This window comes from Meleagris gallopavo, chromosome 6 (genome assembly GCF_905368555.1).
Source record: "Meleagris gallopavo chromosome 6, MGAL_WU_HG_1.1, whole genome shotgun sequence".
NCBI lineage: Eukaryota > Metazoa > Chordata > Aves > Galliformes > Phasianidae > Meleagris > Meleagris gallopavo.
Genome location: NC_139409.1, coordinates 49,672,287 through 49,690,077, shown reverse-complemented (window position 1 = coordinate 49,690,077; position 17,791 = coordinate 49,672,287). Strand labels below are relative to the sequence as shown.

General features: G+C 41.5%; 1 pseudogene; it reads right to left on the bottom strand.

Annotated features, from left to right (window-relative positions):
- Positions 1-8,245: 8,245 nt before the first annotated feature.
- Positions 8,246-10,061, bottom strand: LOC146544184 (uncharacterized; annotated as a pseudogene).
- Between the last annotated feature and the right edge of the window lie 7,730 nt (positions 10,062-17,791).

Genomic DNA, 17,791 nt, shown 5'->3' with positions numbered 1-17,791 from the left:
GAATTTTATCTTTATGTATATAACAAGTGATGCACAATTGTTCAGCACCCCCAACCTGATGCCCAGCTACCCCCTCGAGCAGCCAAACAGCCAAGTGAACTCCCATGCCCTTCAAAACTCCTTTTGCATGATTCCATATGGTATAGAATATGTCTTTGTCCACTTTCCCTAATTCTGTTCCCTCCCAGCTCCTTGGACTCTTCGCTGAGAATAGCCTTGGCTCTGTACAGCACTGCTTTGCAGCAGTTATAAACATTGGTGTGTTATCCATATTGTTTTTCTTCTACAATCAAAGCATCATATCACACACTCGAAAGACAAAAAATTCCATCCCAGCTGAAACTAAGACAATTTACCCCTTATTCCATACCATTTACATTATGCTCAGATCCCACAGTTTTAACATATCCTAACTAATTACCATCATCTATCTTGTTTTTGGTTATATATATATATATATATACACACACACACACACATTCCCATAGTCTAGAGACCATCAAATTAAATTGTCCATGGTACTCATTTAGTTCATAGCTTTAAGCTCCATCTGTCCTCATAGTCCTTCAGTGCAGGAGGAACAAGTCAGTATTGGGTTACTGCATGCAAAAACTAGTTTGATTCCATCAGAATTTGCTCTTCTTCAGATTGAATAGTTCTTATTGTAAAACTGTTAACAAGACATACGACTATAATAATGATGACATGCAGTATTATGTAGCAATTTAACACACATAATTTAAATTATTGGCTGTTCTTGCCCAGCATCAAATCAACCTGAGTCACACATCCCCATCGTTCTGCATTACCCAAAACATGCACTCAGGTCTAGGCACTTTTTCCCGAGGCAGGAATAACCCAGACTGTCTTATCCAGCATGTTCTTTTCGTGCACCAGCAGGATTTTATCCACTTCTACAATATGCAGGAGGTTTGATTGGGCAGGACCAGCTCAACTAGCAGATCTCCAAGTGTTGACTAACAATGTGGCTTTTGCTAAACGTGTGTCCCAATGTTTAAATGTCCCAGCACCCACTGCTCTCAATGCAGTCTTTAACAGTTCATTGTATCTTTCAGTTTTTCCAGAGGCTGGTGCATGATAAGGGGATGTGAAATACCCACTCAATGCCACGATCTTTGGTCTAAGTGGCTGTGAGACTGTTTCGGAAACAAGTCCTGTTGTCTGACTGAATTCTTTCAGGAGTGCCATGTCACCACAAGACTTGCTTTTCAAGACCCAGGATAGTATTTTGAGTAGTGGCATGGGGCACTGGATATGCTTCCAGTCATTTGGTGGTTGCTTCCACCACTGTAAGCACATGATGTTTGCCATGGCGACTGTGAGAGTGTGATATAATCCACCTACACACCTCTTCATATTTATATTTCAGCCATTGTTGCTCCATACCAAAGAGGTTTTATCCATTTGGCTCACTTAATTACATCTAAGACAGCCTCCCACTTCCTGATGCACAGCCGTGGCCAAGCATGCATGCGGCTGACTTTTAGGCCCTTGATTACACTCTTAGCCAGCATTCAGACCTTTCCATTTCATAGACAGAGAAAGGAGTGTCAGGGTGGACTCAGCCATAGCCCCCACAACGAGAGAGAAGCCACTAAAATTCTGTGAGAAATGGATGCTTATTATATGCGCCTTTAGAAAGGAGAGAGTAAAGAGTTGTTTTGGTCAGCTACTGAGCCTGCAATGTGCAGTAGCAGGCAACAAAATCTCAAGCAATATGGGAATTCAATATCGCAGTAGAGAAGAAGAGGTCAAGATGTGAAGCATCTTCTTGTGACCAGCTAACACTTGTGCCTCTCAGAAATTCACCAAGATGGAAAAGACAACCAAACCAGTGAGGTATGGTGGAAAGAGTGAAATGTAAAAACTTCTTAAATTTTTTATTGTGTCTGTTATCACTGCTTTGATCTCTTTCTAATTCTTGGCATTCAGTCCAATCAAAATTTGTTCTTTTGAGTCTCTAAGCCCTTAAGACACTTTGGGAAGCTTACTCTTGGGCAGGGGTTTAGGTACACCCACTTCAAAGCTGTGGACAGAGAGGGGTACCAGCACACTGATCAGTGGGAAAAGCTAAAGATGGAGAGAAGTTGCTTAGCTTTCAAATGTGTAGCTAGTTAGGCCTCAAACCTGAATCCTTTGATTACTCCTTTATTTCTCAAAACACAACTTTTGCTAAAACCTGTTTTTGTTCACCAGAAACCAGTAAGAAAAAAACCCCGACTGTGGGAGATCCAAGCTAAATTGCTTTTCACCTTGACAAGACAAATGGAGCCTAGATTCACTCAAAAGACGCTGTGGTCAGATCTACAGCAATATGAAACAACAAAGCATCTTCAGATGTCCTCAAACCCAAAGGAAAGGTGCTATCTTCTTACAAACCAGATTTAAAGCCCAAAAGTCTGAAGAGGGAGAGAAGCTTATCCATATTTTTTCCAGTCAGTTAGCTTCCAGCTGCATTCATAGCTAGGAATAAGTGCACACACACTCAGCTTACTAGCTCCCCTCACACAGGCACATGAGTATTAAAATGCTTCAGTCACCCCACACATAAATTTCTGCCCTTTTCATTTATTGCTGTACCACTGAAGCTTGTTGTTGTGAACTCTACTTTGAAGACCCTGGTCCATCCCACTCACAGTGCATACAGCCCTGATGCTGAACTCCAGGTTGAAGCAATAGTATCACGATGCCTAAAAAATTAGAGTTCCCTTGTTGACTTTAACTCATAGCACTCAGAAGTACAGTAAAAACAATGGCAGCTAGAAGGATTTAAGCATCCCTGATGACAAGCTGTAAAAAGGGGGTTACAAAAATTTCTTCCCAATTGTGGAGGTAAATCTATTATTGTGTGGAAGGTGCTCAGATACTCCGGAGGAGAAGGAGGGGAAATGTACATATTAAACACATTATATCTTGTAAAACTAAGCAGTATATCTGTCTTTGTATGAAAACAATCAACATGGCTCAAGTGTGGGAACCTGTAGACAAACTATTCAGAGCAATTTCTCTTTTTATATGATTTTTGCGTATATTTAATCAAACCAATTTTCCTATTATTTTTCAGATTGCACTCGGTTATGTACATAGTAACTGAATTCATTAGTACATGCACAAAGAGCTTTGTTTTCTGCCTGTCACATATCATCACTATACCCACTTATCTTAGATCTTAATGCAGTCAGAAAGGCATGGCGATCTCTAAATCCAGGTTTTAGCATCTCCAGTTGATAGCAACAGATAACCTTATGTTATCATAATTCCTTCAAAAAGAGCCAATAGACCTGTCACAATAAAAGCAACCTCAAAAATAACTTAAAAAAATGCTGCTCAGACACTGAATACTTTCACCATAATGGTTAAAGCAGTATTTAAAGCAGAGCTTCATTTCTTGATGTGCACGTCTTTCCTTAAGGATAACTGTCTGCTTTGCCTTGCAACGCTCTTCATGTTCATTTCCCTGGTGAATGACAGAGAGATTGATAAACTGGGCTGCTGCTGCTAAGCAGTCACTTGAAAAAAAAAAAAAAATAGACATCTGTAGCTACTATTGTCAGGCATGTCCCCACACAATACAAAATACACAGTTTGCTCTGGTACCCTCCATTGAAGGTGGTTCCCCGAGCCCCCTTGTGCTGAAGACCTTTTTCATTCACCTTTGCAGAACTGATGCTGCTCTGGGCCTTAATAGGTCTCCTAAGACACTGAATATATGACTTATCAGGAGAATAGTGAGAGGCAGGAGAATGTGCGTAGGAAGCTTATGTTAAGGCGCATGAAAAAAATTCCTAAAATTCAGGAGGGAAAAAAGGACAGATGGATTTTTTAGTAAATAACATTGCTTCACATCTCCTTGGCTCCATAAGGCAAAACATTTTCCACTAAAAATAGTAGCTAGACTGAAAAGGTACCAATTTATCTGGGGCTATAAAATGAGGTGCAAACTATTAGAAAAGGCAACTCAAACTCTGTTTGCCAGAAAACAGCCAGCATACTGTACCAGGAGTCCAGAAGTTAATCCAGCGGTAAATACAGGGTATGTGCCTTGGGAAAAGGTTTTGAGCAGCAGGACACTTAAATGATGAGGTGAAAATCTGGTAGCTGCACCTTCAACATCATACTGAAGACAAAGACACTGGTAAAATATTTCCATTTCCTTCTCAGACCTCCACTTGTTTTTCTGGTAAACAGTCCCATCAAGCCTTTCTACACTCTTTTGTTCCAAGGCCATCAAAATTTCCTCCTACAGCCAGCAAGCTTCTGCCTAAGGAATGTCTACGCATAAAAATCTACAAACATCCACACAAAAACAAAAAGGTATTATATCTATATACGGTACAGAACTCTATGCATTTTTTCCATTTTTGTGGCTGCTTTGTTGATCTTTTGTGCTTTTAGACACTTCCTGTGGCACTGTGACCAGGTTAAGCATGGCTTCCTCATTAAGCACACACACACGAGTTTTGATTAACAGAGTTTCAGGGCCCAGGATGAGCCAGACATATATTTGGAAGTTTGCTAGTGAACTCAAATGCTTAATGATAGGAACAATTCCAAATGCTTACCTAAACTTAACAGAATAGAAGGACAGAGAGCACTAGTGCTTTGGGTGTTTTTTATTTTCCTAGCATCTGTGGTACATAGAGTTATTCCCAGATAGAAGGAGCTCCCACCCAGAGCTGTGACTGCATGCCCCAGAGGAAAATGTTTGTTTCAGGTGACAATTCAGCCAACAAAATCGATACAGTTCTCATGAAATAACCAAATCTCTGCTAGTGTGGAGGGAGAACCATACGGTTTTCTCAGAGCAAGCAGTAGCTGGAAAGGACAGGCATACAGGAGGCTGGCAAGTGAGTGTTATATATATTGCTGCCTGCGGTCATGTGAGAATTAAAAGCATTTGCTGTGATGACATTTTCATTAACAAGTTTCCACTTTGTTCACAAGGGAATATAAACCAGTCGTCTCCACTGGAAGAATCGCATTGTGTGATCAGGAAAACATCAGAAAGGAATAGACATAACATGGATGAATTTAATTTTAGGAAAAAAAAATATGCATAAAGACTGTGGTATATTAATGGAAGAAGCCATTCGGATTCTTTCCCCTTCTTGAATGGAAAAATCACCCTGTGACTGTATGTTTAAGGCTGTGGAGGGGATATGCATTTATTCCCTGTTCCACAGCACAATTGATATAACAGACTCACAAAGGCAGCCAGAGAGGAGCACTGTAACTGAAGATAGGCTGGCCTGAAACAGACAGGGGGAAGGCAGCAGTGACCTGGTGGTAGGTCCATCAGCACACAGCTGTGCCAAAGAGAGAGGCAAAGCGGGCACCCATGAACTCTGAGCACAGTGTGAGGGGAGGTTGGCCTGCAGCAAAAATGCTGGGCTGTGGGTCAAAAGCAAAGACATCAAGAACAAAATGAGCTACAGGGTTTGAGGTGAAAGAATGTCGCTGTCATTGAAATCCTTGCCTTAAAAGTAGATTTTTGATGGCTAAAAGAAGCAATCAGTTTTTAATCGTATTCATTTTTCAACTGTATTCTTTAAGGATTCTTCATAAGGAAGAAAAATGCTTGTTTTCTCATGCCATAGCAATAGAATTCAATAATGTTCATTTTTTATGTTGTAGAAGCTGACTGTAAATAGATTCTGAAACCCTCTCCGTTTGCTCCAAGGTGATAGGATTTATTAGAGCATTCTGACTAATGCAAAGCTGCAAGGTGCATGCATGAAATCTGCTTACTCTGGAGGTTGCATTAAAAAAAAAAAAAAAAGGATGAGGAGTCTGGGGGCAGAGTTTTTCCCTTGGAGGTGGTCTGACTAAGAAGTGACTAAGAGATCTAGAGAAATTATAGTAAGCAAAAGAGCATCCTCGGGTATCTGCAAACAACTGGCATAAATGTAACTTTTAGTAAGGCAGATGACTAACATACACATCACTAAGCACTTTGTGTGGCATGGCTTTTCAGGTCATCTCGTGGTGTGTAGGCTCACACTCTGGAAATCTCCATGAAAACTACAAAGGTAACCAAGGATGTGCAGGCGGAGGAAGCAATAAAAGTTCAGGACTAGAATGTGAGGGAGTGATAGTGATGTAACTCTAATTGGGTTGGATGAGACATTGCTGTCCTAGTGAGCCAAGAAGTTTATAAGCTCTGAAAGGATAGGAAACTTCAACAAAAATCAGAATTCTCACAATATATAGCAGAGATGAGGAAGATAACAGTCGGTGTGGTCATGTTTCAGGCTGTTGTGCATGATTTATGCATCTGAAGGGATGGCTTGCACTAAGCAAATTGTCCCCCAGGTTTATATGAGTTCAGTGACAAACTACATATGCCTTTAGTTATAAGTTTACCACATCATTTCTTCATTCACTTCACCAAAATGGATACTTACTGCATCCATTTGTATAGCACATGTGATTCTTTGCTCATGATATCTTTAAACCCAAAATGACATGGGAATGAAGTGTATCTAACATGGGAATTTCAAGTGTATCTAACAAAGACAGACTGTGACCCAAGAAAAAAGACCCCCAATTTTTATTTTTATTTTTCTCCTGGCCTACTTTCGTGCAGGAAGATACTTCAGAAAGGTGACATTGTTTTCCTGACATTTCCATTATTATTGGAACTGTTTCGTGTGTTTCAAAATGACATTACTGAGGTTGTAAGTTATACAACTATAACTGCGAGTTTGTAAAACAAGTTGCACAGCATTTGAACAGTGTTTTAAGAACTCCACAGGCTAGTTGAAGAAGAGGGATATGTACTCCTTGTTTCTTGCAGAGATTACAAAGGTACCATTCAAGATAAGAGTATAAATGGGGAGTCCAAGATGAATTCAGGCTAAGCAGAGTGGGTTCTTTCCTGCTGGTTATTCTTAATCGCAATCCCTCTAAACACTGCAGTTATTATTACATGAGATTATTATCTATGCCAAGCATACAATGGAGTATGATGTCTCTAACTCACATCTGTTTTTCTCTTCCGCCTTTTAAAATTATCCTTTTTTTTCTTTTTTTCTTTTTTTTGGGGGGGCGGGGAGGGGGTAGGGGAATGGAAGCACTCTTTCTCTGAAAGTGGTCAGGCACTGGAATGGGCTGCTCAGGGAGGTGGTGGAGTCACTGGAGATGTTCAAGGAACGTTGGGACATTGTATTGAAGGAAATGGTTTAGTGAGAACTATTGGTGATAGGTGGACATTTGGACTGGGTGATCCTGTGGGTATTTTCCAACCTTGGCAATTCTATGATTCTATGATTCTAATTAGTGCCTTTTGAAAGACAATCTGTTAACCTCAGTAGAACAGTGGCAGTCACAGAATCATTTAAGTTGAAAAAGACCATAAAAATCATTGTCTAACTATCAGCCTGACCTATTGAGTCCCATCACCAAGACATGTCCCTTAGTGACACATCCAGCCTCCAGGGATGAAGATTCCACCACTGCTCTGGGTGACCTGTTCTAATGGTTGACCACCCTCTCTGTGAACAATCATTCATAACCTCAAATATAAACCTCCTCTGGTGCAACCTGAGGCTCTTTCCTCGTATCCTGTCACTTGCCACTTGAGAAAACAGATTGGCACTCTCCTTCCTGCAACTTCCTGTTAGGAAGTTGTACAGAGTGATGAGGTCTCCCCCTCAGGCTCCTCTTCTCCAGACTAAACAGCCCCTTCTCACCCACTCTTCATATATGTTGTTTTCCCCTGAAGAGCCCTCTTACCCTCAGTCATATCAACAATCCTGCCCAATGTGTTAGCTTCTGCAAACTTAACGAAGGTACACTCAATCCACTCACTCACTGATAAAAATTTTAACAAAGCAGAACTGAGCATCCACTGGGGAGTTCCAGAGGTGACTGGTCACCAACAGGATTGAACTCCACTCACTGTCACATTCAGCCATAAATCTGTGTCTAAAGTTATATCATTCTTATTTGGCCGTGTTATTCAGCATGCAGCCATCAGCCATTGAATTAATGATTTTGCTCATTTTGTTGGACTGTTGCACACAATCTTTGCCTGAGTAGTAATGGATCCATTTACTGATCCGTTTGCTAACATGCTTTCTGCCCCACGTCCCATAACCAGAGCAGCCACACTGGTACATTCTCTCTCGTTTTTTGCCTAAATCTCTGTACCAGTTTCGTAAGTTCAGCTGCTATGTATGGGCATGCTGTTATATGTAATGTGGTCTGAGTGTGGGGCCACTGGTCATGGCACACCCTCACCAGTCTCTTCTTCATTTTTCTGAGTTACAATTGGTTGGGTCCCAAAGGGATCTCACTCAAGTGGAATCTCAAGATCTGGCTTTTAATTCTTTCAGAAACAGAGGTTAGTTTATACAGGTTCCCTTGCTCAGGGTCCCTGGTACTTTCTGAAGAGATGTTTCAGACCTTCTGTAAAAGAATGATCAGATTGGCTTTTTCCCCATCAGTACCATGACTTGTCATTCAAACTTTTCAACTTGGTCACATAGTAGTTGATTTTCATTGGCCAAAGCTTCTTCAGGCATATTTAATCGACTTAAAGCCATCAACAGTGGCCATGCCATGGTGGATACAGCCAACTGTTGTTCTCTAGTAATTAGTATGTCTTTGCTAAGGCAATGAAAATACTCAGCTATGCAGACTGGGGACTTGTGGATATTTCCTCCATCCCACAGAGGGTTCCATTTTTCAGTTATAGAACCAATCTGGATATGGAGATCCTAAGAATCCCAGGATGTGCCCTAGCAAGATCTCATTCAAAGAGGTGGTCTTTCCCCATCCAAGCCACTATATTATATTAATTAAAAATGCTGTATTAGTATTTTAGGAGCCTTGTGATAGAGTATCTTTAAAGGGTTAAAATCCTGCCTGGCTCACCACTAACATGAGGCAATAGAAGGCAATGACAGTGCCTTCTACTGGGATAAAAGCACTATGGAACAATAGAAGATAACAAAGAAGAAAAACTAGCTCACCCCTTTCAACAACCAGTGACAGCAAAAGAGAACTGTTATCCCTGTCCAGAAAGCTGCTTCTCCCTCAGCTGCTAGCCCTTAAATGAGGATGAGGAGGGGCAGACCCAGAGTCTGTTGAATTGAAGGTCCACTGGGGCTGTCTCATGATGTTGTGCGCAGTGTTTGGTACGAGTAAGTCTATCTGCAGACTGGTTTTAGCATCTCTGAAGACCTCTAGACTAATATTGGCATATTGTTAAGCTCTAGCTTGTTAGCCCAACTCTCAGTTGCTAGTGTTTGGACAGAAATATGCACTGGGGGTTAGAACAGCTTCTGATTCAACTATTAGGTTGGTCTCAGCCTGCTGTGTGCATACACAATGACTTCATTTAAAAATATTTCCTTCTCACTTTTTTTCCATCACTAATGGAAATATAAACACCTCCTGAATATGTTAGCACTGCAGAGATACAGCTAGAGGAGTGAACTTGGAATCATAGAAACCCCTTCAAGATCATCACATCCCACCGCTAACTTGACCTGCGAAGTTCCATCACCAAGCCATGTCCCTTAGTGCCACGTACAGACTTCTCTCAGATACCTCCAGGGAGCAGAACTCCACCACTGCCCTGGGCAGCACATTCCAATCCTTGACCACCATCTTTGTGAAAAAATTCTTCCCAATGTCCAGTTAAACCTCTCCGGGTACTGCCTGAGACTGTTTCCTCACATCTTATCACTTGTCAGCTGGAAAAAGAGATCAATGTCCCCCTGGTTGCCACCATTCATAGGAAGCGATGCGATCTCTCTCATCCTGCTCCTCCCAACTCCATTTCCTTCAGCACTTCCTCATAACCTTGAAGCCTTACAGAAGAGCTTTTCATTGCTCTTCTCTGCACATACTCAAGCAACTCGATATCCTTTGCAGTGAGGAGCTGTAACATGAACACAGGGACAGAGATGTGGTCTCACCAGAGCCATGTACAAGTTGACAACCACTTCCCTGGTCATTCTGTCCACACACTTTCTGATGCAGACCAAGCTGTCCTTGGCATTCTTGGCCACCTGGGCACATTGCTGGCTCATGTTAAGCCAGATGTTGCCCAATGCCCCCAAGTCCTTTTCTGCTGGACAACTTTCCAGCTTTTCTTCCCCAAACTTGTATCTCTGCATCGGGTTCTTATGAGCTAAGTGCAGCACCCAGAATTTAGCCTTGTTGAATGTCAGATAATTAGATTCAGCCCACTGATCAAGCCTAGCCAGATTCCCCTGCAAAGCCTTCCTTGCCACAAGCTGCCTAATGTGTTGGTTTCTGAAAAATTACCAAAAGTCCTCTCAATCCCTTCATCCAGACCACTAATAAGAATGTTAAACAAACCTGACCACAGAACTGAGCCCTGAGAAGTGCCAGAGGTGACTGGACACCAAATGGATTGAATTGAATTCACTGTGACTCTGAGCATCAACATTCAGCTAGTACCTCACCCAGAAAATTGTACACTTTTCCAAGCTATGAGCAGTTAGTTTTTCCAGAAGAATGTCATGAGAAACAGTGTCACTTGACTGAAATCCAAATAGACAACATTCACAGCATTTCCCTCATCCATTAAGTGGATCATCTTGTCACGGAAGGAGATCCAGTTCATCAGGCAGAACCTGCCCTTCATGAAAATTGACTGGTTCTGGTCACTCAATTGCTCCACATGTGTCGTGATGGCACTCAAGATGATTTGTTCTATAATATTCCCTGATATCAAGGTCAGACTGACAGGGCTGTAACTCCCTGCATCCTTTTTTCCTTGTGTGACTGCAATCACATTTGCTAACCTCCAGTCAGCTGAGACCTCCTTGGTTAGTCAGGACTGCTGGTAAGTCACCACAAAAGGCTTGATGAGGTCATTCAGTACTCTTGGGCGAATCTCATCTGGACCCATACAGTTAAGAATGTTGAAAATATAGAACCAGAGAATCATAGAATGATTTGGGTGGGAATGGATTTTAACACCTTGCTATGGGCAGGAACACTTCTCACTAGACCAGGTTGCTTTTGAGAGGGTCAGAATCACCTTCCTCAACCTGCTGGTCATGTTTCTCTTGATGCAATCGAGGAAGTGGTTGGCCTTTGAGACTGTGAGCACACACTGCTGGCTCATGTTGAATCTTTTGTCAACTGACACCCCCCAGTCCTTCTCCTCAGGGCTGCTCTCAAGCCATTCTCCACCCACCCTGTATCTGTGTTTGCAACTGCCCTGACCCAGGTGCAGGACCTTGCACTTGGTCTTGTTGAACTTGAGAGGTTGGCATGGGCCCACCTCTCAAACCTGTCCAGGTTTGTCTGGGTAGCATCCTTTCCCTCCAGGGTGTCAGCTGTACCACTCAGCTTGGTGTTGTCTGCAAACTTGCTGAGGGTGCACTTGATCCCACTGTCCATGTCACCTACAAGGATGTTAAATAACATCAGTCCCAACATCGATCCCTAAGGAACGTAACTTATCACTGGTCTCCTCTTGGACATTGAGCCATTGACTGCAACTCTCTGAATGTGACTACCCAGCCATTTCCTTATCCCGCGAGTGTTCCATTCATCAAATCCATTTTCTCCACTTTGGCGACCAGGATGTCATACAGGACAGTGTCAAACATTTTGCAGAAATACAGGTAGATGACATCAGTTGTTCTTCCTTTATTCACTGACACTGTAACTCCAACATAAAAGGCCACCAAATTTGTCAGGCATGACTTTCCATTAGTGAAGCCACGTCGGTTACCACCGATCAACTCATCTTTATTTCCACTTGCCTTATTACTGCCTTCTGGAGGATCTGCTCCATGATCTTGACAGGCACAGAGGTGAGACTGTGTGGACTGTAGTTCCCTGGATCTTTTCTTCCCTTTTTCAAAATGGGGGTTATGTTTCCTGTTTTCCAGTCAGTGGGAACACTGAGGAGACCACTTAAAATTTTCCACTGGATTACAAAGGCTCCATTTCACTCCTTGTCATAATCTTCCAACTCAGGGTGCTGGAAACCCTGAGAACAATTGGTCTTACAAATAAAGACTGAGCCAAAAATGTCTTTAAGTTGCTCAGCCTTATTCTCATCTTTCATCTCTACGTTTCCTCTCATATCTAGTTAATGATGAAGAGTGTTTTTAGTCCTTTTGCTGTCATAGCATTTCATAGAATTACAGAATGGCCTGGGTTGAAAAGGACCACAATGATCATCCAGTTCCAACCCCCTGCTCTGTGCAGGGTCACCAACCAGCAGACCAGGCTGCCCAGAGCCACATCCAGCCTGGCCTTGAATGCCTCCAGGGATGGGGCATCCACAACTTCCTTGGGCAACCTGTTCCAGTGCCTCACCACTTTCTTCATTGAGAGCTGCTCCAGCCCTCTGACCATCTCAGTGCCCTCCTCTGGTCCCGCTCCAAGAGCTTCACATCCTTCCTGTGCTGGGGGCCCCAGACCTGGACACAGTACTTGAAACGGGGCCTCACAAGAGCGGAGTAGAGGGGGAAAATCACCTCCCTCTTTATATTTATAGAAGCATTTTTATTCTCTTTTGCTGCAGTAGCCAAAAGGAGTTCCAGTTCTAATTTTCTTCTTGAACAGTTTGAAAACAGCTCTATAATCCTCCTGCGTTGCCATTTTCTTCTTTCAAAGTTACTAAAATCTCTTCCTGTTCATCCAGGCTGGTCTTCTGGTACAATAGGACTACCATCTCCTGCACTTTAAAGAATTCATTCTTAAATAAGATCCAGCATTACTGGACTATTTCACCTTTCAGAACAAGGGAGACTATCAACTAGGTCTCTAAAAAGGCCAAAGTCTGATCTCTGGAAATCCAAGGTGGCAGTTCTGCTAACCACCTTCTTTATATGAACAACAAAAAAAAATCTCTATTTTGTGATTGCAGTGCTCAAAGCAGCCTTCAATGGTCTCATCATCTACAAGTCTCAGTCAGGACAGGGAATCCAGTAAAAAATGTCCACAACCATCTGCAAGTAGTAGCTGAGGTTCTAAAGGTCCCACCACGAGCTAACAACACAACAACAGGGAAAGCAACCTCCTTCCTTAGACAGAACAAATACTGAATTCTCGTTTGTTTATGCAAAGGGTTAGATGATAATATTCTGGTTCCAGGGGAAAAAAATCATTTTCCTTTTTTTTTTTAATAGAAAATTCTTTAGTATTTCCTTCATGCAATAAAAGTTAGCTTTTCACCTAAAGGATAATAAGATTTTCATTTGCTCACCCATTGTCTCTCATGTCCATTTGTAATGTAAACAGGGACTACTCCTCTCTCTCCACATATGCATACAACAACCTTCATCTTGTGTCTCCCATTTCAAATGGCACCTCCAATGTTAAATACAACCAAGCAACAGGAAGTTTAAGAACTGCTCTACAGATGCAGATGATTACTGAGGCCAGCCAGGGAAGAATGAGAAGCAGAAATCAGGATTTTCTGCTTTCCACTCGTGATTAATTCACAAATCCACACACTTTTCAAGGAGGGGAGCAAGAGATCTTTAGGTGAATATTAACCTCCAAAATGGGAAAAATATCTTGTTAAACTAAAACAAAAACAAAAAAAAAACAAACAAAACTATACACTGTCCCAAAACTGTGGATATTTTAATCCTGTTAAACAGCTGTGGATATGACTGTGTCTCCATTGACTTCTGTGGACCTTGAGCAAAGTCCTTACAAACTCAAAGCCAGACAGAGATGAGTGGGGCTGTGGGTTGTTTTTGGTACAAACATCCTGTTCTGCTTCAGGGATTTGACTTCTCCACACAGAGGAAAGAGGGTCTAGGATAAAATAGAAGGGGAGCTCCCACTCTTCGTTTGATTTCAACAGTCAGAGCAATCTGAGAAACATTCTTGTATGAAATAAATCCTATCCTCACTTACACCCATGCAGCTGAAGGCAGCATTTGGCTTTAAGACAAGTGTATCTCTTAACTATTTTGAGTGCCATATGCTATATGAGTGCCATATGTTAGCATTTCTTAACTATATATAGCCATTTCAAATGGTATGCAGAGACAGAGCAGAGAGCGCTGCCCTGGTCTCTCCTTCACCTCCCCTCAGATCTCTCCTCCCAGTTCTCTTTCCTTTCCTTTTCTCTCCTGCATTCCTCCCTGCCTACACTCAGCTTCCTTCATCACACATCCTACTGTTTTTTATTTAAAAAAACAAACTATTCTGCATTTCTAACAAACCTTCTCTTCCCCCCCTCCATCTGACATCTGGTTTTATCCCCTCCCTTCCCCCCCCCAAGTTGCTCAGCATAAGTTTTGGTTTCCTCAGAGCTTAGCTGATGCACCACAGCAGCTTTGAAGGCAGGAGCTCTCTGGCAGGTAAATCAAGTGTCCCTAAACCCTCCATCCCATTCTCTCCACCTCTTCAACTTCTTCCTTGCCACCTCTATGGACCTTGAGCAGTAAGTTGAGAGTAGATGCTTCCCATCAAGGCTGGTTCAGCAGGTAATGTCCTCAAGATTACCACCTTTAAAATTTATTTTCTTTATACTGATTGTTTTATTTTACATATCAGGCCTCCTTTAATTCCTTTCCCTTTCTCAGGTAGCACCAGGAGTTAACTCCTCCCTTTCTGAAATGCAGTGTGTGGGACAGCCTGCCTCCACCTGAAAAACACTTCAGCTTCCAATCCTGCAGATTGAACAGCTTCCACCATGCACATTAGTTGTTGGGGTTTTTTTTGTTTGTTTTTTTTTTGGTCCCCTTTAGGAACTGAGTCCAGCTGTCGTGAGCTGGTACATCTCAAAATAAAAGAGAAAACACCAGTGGGACACCTCCTTGCCCACTCAGACTGTTTACACCATCCTTAGTCTCTCTGGCAATTGTAATGAAAGAAATGGGACTTTTCCTCCAGATTGTGATTTAAAAATTTATTATTATTATTATTGTTATTATTATCATCATTATTATTTTGTTACTGTCGTCACTAACAAAAAAAAATGGGAATTATTTTGACTGTTGCAGTGAAGCAAGCATTTGGAAACACTTGCTCCTTGTAATCTCCTCCTCTAAAAAATTTATTCATGGAAGCAGTGAGGTAAAGAAAAAAGGAAATAAATGTTTACTATACTGGGGAAAAGCCAGGTCCACCACATAACGAAAGCACCTTCACAGTCCTTATTAAGGAAAGCCAGGAACACTAAGTATTACAATGGAGGAACACTAAAGCAGGATAAAATCCACCTGCATGCTCATCATCAGACTGCAGTCATGCCATGAGTTTAGCTTTCCTTAGCACAGGTCAAGATGAGCAGGATGCAGGGGCTGCAGAGGTCTTTGTGCCACAGCCTGCCCCCAGTTTTACACAAAACGCTCACAGGCTGCTGATATTCTGCAGCCTCACAGCTCCTGCCTGAAGGATTGGAAGCATCATCCCATCCTGGCGCCATGCTGCCTCCAGCCCTTCCTGCTGCCAAGTTCCTGTCTTGCAGGTGGGCCCCTTGAAGCAAAAACGTTGCTTGTGAGTGGTGGTGCTGGAACAAGGGAAACACTGCAAAAGGCTGGAATAAAAAGTGGCATGGGCTCTTCTCAGCCTGACCCCAGTGTTCTTTTACAGCATACTATAGAACAATAACGTCCATCTGAGCATGACATTCCTCAGAGGTCTAACCTCAGCTTGTATCTTCGGAGAATTGTATGATGTAGCTTATGCACTTTTAAAAAATCACTGTAATTTATGATTTGCATGTTTTATTGCTTTATAATTATAATCCAACAGTGCCATCCACTGCTTCTCCAAATAATCTTTGCATGGTTTTTCTTCCTGAAGTCATCTTTCATAAGTCACGACGCTAACACTGAGCACTTTGGCTATGTGTGGTATACATGAATGTGGGGCCAGATGTGGGGGAAAAAAAAATTAAAAGAGCAAAATCAAAAGTGTGATCTGCTGACATTCATAAGGGATTACCAGAACTGTCAAACAAAACCTTTCTGTGCTGTAGATAAAACCATGTTTCACAGTTAGAAAAACCACATTCCTGAGTCATACAGAGAGAGCTTGTGTGCATAATTTTATAATACTTCTTGAAATCAATTCAATAAAATAATATATTTTGACTCAAACTTTTCCCCAAATATAATCACGTAGCAGATGAGAACAGAGTACCCCATGCTGTGAAATGCCAAGTAATTCTTGATGACTCTTTGGGATCATTGTTTTGGATGATGGTATTCAGCAACCCAAAGCACCATAATCTTAACACTTAAATTTACTGATGCACTGTGTGACTGTATCAAGCAGATCTGGAGGTCACAAAGGTCCCATGAAGAAAGCAGCAAGCATGTTCCCAAAATACCACTAATGTTATCATCTTCTCCGTAGGGAACCATAAAAATTCAGCTTGAACTCAGTCAAAGCATTGCTACTTTCTTGTGCTTTGTTTGTGTCATGTTATACTTTGGGCATGGTACAGGGGTGCACATGCACATACATATGCAGGTGTATATGTAGAAACCCACGAACACACTGACAGTGATGAAAATGCAAAGTAGTATTTAGGTGCATATACTTTTCAAATAGCTCTTTAAGTTTTACTTCTAGCTCTGTATTTATGAGCTCAAGTAAACACAGACTGCTTGTAAGAAGTAACAAGCTTTAACTCAGTTTTCTTAGAGTTCCAAATACTCAGCTTCCCAGAAATTTCGGACAGACAATTAAAAAAAAAAAAAAAAAAAGGAAGAAACTGAAGCCTTTTGTGCATTTTCTTGTTTCTAAAAAGTAGAGAAAAAAACAATACAATAAACTAGGATTTACTCACTGCCAACACACCAAATTATCTGAGAACCCATATTCCAGACCCCCAGTCCTATCACTTCTGATAAACCAGCACAAATTGAAAACTTATGTAAATGGCCAAATGAACATTTCTCTTCTATGAAGAATCCTTACCACATAGGCCTATGGAGGGTTTTGTGGTACCACATAAAAGAAGATACAAATCAAGTACTTGATGGTGTCAGAAAATCCAGCAGTTACCCACAGGACCAGGACCAGCTAGCAAAGCACATGATTATTTTTCGTTTCATGTTCAAGTTGGATCTGAATTTGAGGACTGTTAACTAAAATTGCATAAAACAGCAATGCTGTCCCTCCCATATACATGTGATGCTGTAGTGATGTTATTATCCACAATTCATAGAATGAAGCTTCCAAATCACCGAGCATCTGGGTTGAAAGAAAAAAAGGGAAAGAGAGAGATAATATTTATTTTTATTTATTATTATTATTTTTTTTTTTTGCATGGCATTGCATTGCACTGTAAAAAAGCTCCCAGGCAGAAAACTGCACCTGGAAATGAATGGCCAGCCTTAGCCCTAATAACGAACATCTAATACCTACAGGTTTATTCACTCTGTGTGGACCCACACGGCCATATACCACGTATCAGCTTCTTTTAAATGTCTTATTTACGATCTTCATGTATGAACCCAAAAGTAAATTTCTTTGCAACGCATTATATCCAGGATGTAAATGTACTATTTTTAACTTGTCTTGCCATGCCATTTCCTAACAGTATCCAACAGAATTATCTACAGTTTAAATTGTCCTCTGGAAGCAACTCATACCAGGAGGGATTTACCAAACTTTGTCCTACGGAATGAGAAAGAGCTTCTGGACGTGAGCAAATGGGAGTAAAGTGATTTAGTGATAGTTTTTATTTTATAACTAAAAGGATCATGTTTATACAAGTATTACTTCTGCCAATACCTCCCACTACAGTAAATTTATCTAACCCTTGAATCATCAATAGCACATGAAAAAACTACAA